Below are 2,369 nucleotides of genomic sequence, written 5' to 3' on the forward strand. Positions count from 1 at the left end.
GCCCTCGCAGCTGCTGCTCCTTGGACGTGGGGTTGGAGGTTATCAATAAACTGGTTACTGCTATAAAAGCATGGTAATAAACTGGGCATTGCCTTCATGTAAGCTTCAACTTCTTTTGGATCTACTTTAAAGCAGACCCTCCAATTGCCCCTCTTTGTTCAGTCACCCACCAGGAGATTGGATCCTGGAGAAGTAAAAGTTTTGGAGAGATGGAATAGAGAAAGGAGGGAATAGAAAAGCATATGAAAGATGTGTGTATGTGTTTGTATACTTGCATTGTCAAGCATCAAGGAAAGAAGTTTTAATTTATTTTTATCTCCTCCATGTACAGATAGAAAATGTGGTGGGTGATGGAATCTTGTCTTACATCTCTTCCTTCTAACACCTCATGAAAAAGAGCAAATTTTAGGGTCATCTGGTCCCTGTCTAGGGATTTTTCAACTGTGTGCATGCATGCATTTAGATGCTTTGAGCATATAATTCAGGAGACCTATGTCTCTACTCTAAAGCCTTATTTATTGATTTGCACATTACATGTTTAATTCCAAGGTGCTTAAGGCATTTGCAAATATTAAATGAAGTGTTCATCCTCTCCATGTCTCTATAAAGCCGTGAAGAAAGTCTTTTATTATAAAACATTATGAACCAGATCTTAAAAATAGACGTAACAGGAATAGGAATAGTCAAAAGGGATGAGAAGACAAAGAATATGCAATAGGAAGAAAAGACCTCAGTGAAAAATCTTCTGTAGTTCCAAACCAAGCAAGGCAGCCTGTGTCAAATTTTCCCTGCAGTTGGATCCCAAGTCAACTGTCCAGCATTCCATAAGTTGATTCCGTATGTTTGTTGCTAGTTTTGTTATTTATTATCTTAGTAGATAGAAAATTTCGAGTAAGGCACTTCCTTGCTTGAAAACTACATTTCCCTATCTGTAAAATGGGGATCACAGCAGCATTTACCTAAGATATTTATGGAGGAGAACCCTTGTGATGTGTGATCTTTACAGTCATCATCATTATCAACGTCTTCATTATCATCAGCATCATCATCATCATCTGTCATCATTAAACAAATCTCTCTCTTGGTCACTGCTGGTAAGGGGTGATTTTGCCTCAGCCAAAGCTGTGTGTGGAAATTTCCCATGGTAGGCTCATTGCAGAAATGCCCCCAGTTTTCTACCCCTCCCTATTCTGCGTCCTTAACAGTGTGACTTGTCAGCTCCTCCCATCTCTCTTTCCTTACCTCCTGAATTTGGACTGGTTGTACAACTTGCTTTGGCTAACTGGATACAGAAGAAATGATACTGTTCCACTTTTGAGCTCAGACCTCAAGTGGCCTCCCATGCTTCTGTTTACTCTCTTGGAAACTTGCCTTGTTACCGCGAGAACCAAACCTAGCATGCTAGATGAGGACACATGGTCCAGGAGTCCTCATTGCCCAGCTGATAATTGTCCTCTCTTGGTCAGTCCTCAGCAGCTTGACAGATGACCACAGACACATGAATGAGGTGATGCCTGGCTCAGATCAGCAGAACCACCCATCTCACCTGTAAATTTGTGAGCAGTAAATCATCATTGTGGTTAAGCTAGTATGTTTCTAAGTTAGTATGTTTTCAGAATGGTGTGTTGTATAGCAACAGGTAACTGCTATAGCTCCCTTTTCAGGTTTACCCTTTGTTGATTTTGCCAGAATATTTCTTTTCTAACTTGTAAGGATTAAACTATTTTGTGAATTTATTTATTAATGGCTAACTCTGACTCCAGTCAATGAGGGGAAATAAATCAATCAAAGTTCTAGTCACCAAAGGCAACAATCCAGTTGAGTAGGTAAGCCTATAATGAATGGTGAAAATCGTCAAGACTATAAGAGAATTATCAATAAAAATGACATTCTGAGAAGAAAGAGGCAAATTCTAGTCTGAGGTTGGAGCAGAATGGGAGAACTGGGGGAAGTCACATAAAGAAATTCCTCCAGTATCTCTTCAGTCATATCTGTCCTTCCGTCTTCACTTCTCCATCTGAATTCTGGACTAGTTGCAATAGGTTTCTGACTTGTTTTCTTTTTTCTAGTCTTGCCCCCACTTCAATCCATTCTTCTGTCAGATGATTTTCCCTGAAATGCAAATCTGGCTATATTATTCCCTTACTTTAAGTCTTTTGGTGGACATACATATGTCATCTGGAGAGGACGCTAACAAGGAGGAAGAAAGTGGGCTGAAGTCACTGTTGGAAGAGCAGATTAGGGTGAGATGCTGACAACTCCTGAGTGAGCTGGAACCTGCATGCTAGCGCCTTCAGCATCTATTCCTGGCCAGATTATCTAAACATTGATGAGTGTCTCCACTCTGCCAAGACTTGGGCCTTCGGACA

The sequence above is a fragment of the Capricornis sumatraensis genome, chromosome 4 (assembly GCF_032405125.1).
Source record: "Capricornis sumatraensis isolate serow.1 chromosome 4, serow.2, whole genome shotgun sequence".
Classification (NCBI taxonomy): domain Eukaryota; kingdom Metazoa; phylum Chordata; class Mammalia; order Artiodactyla; family Bovidae; genus Capricornis; species Capricornis sumatraensis.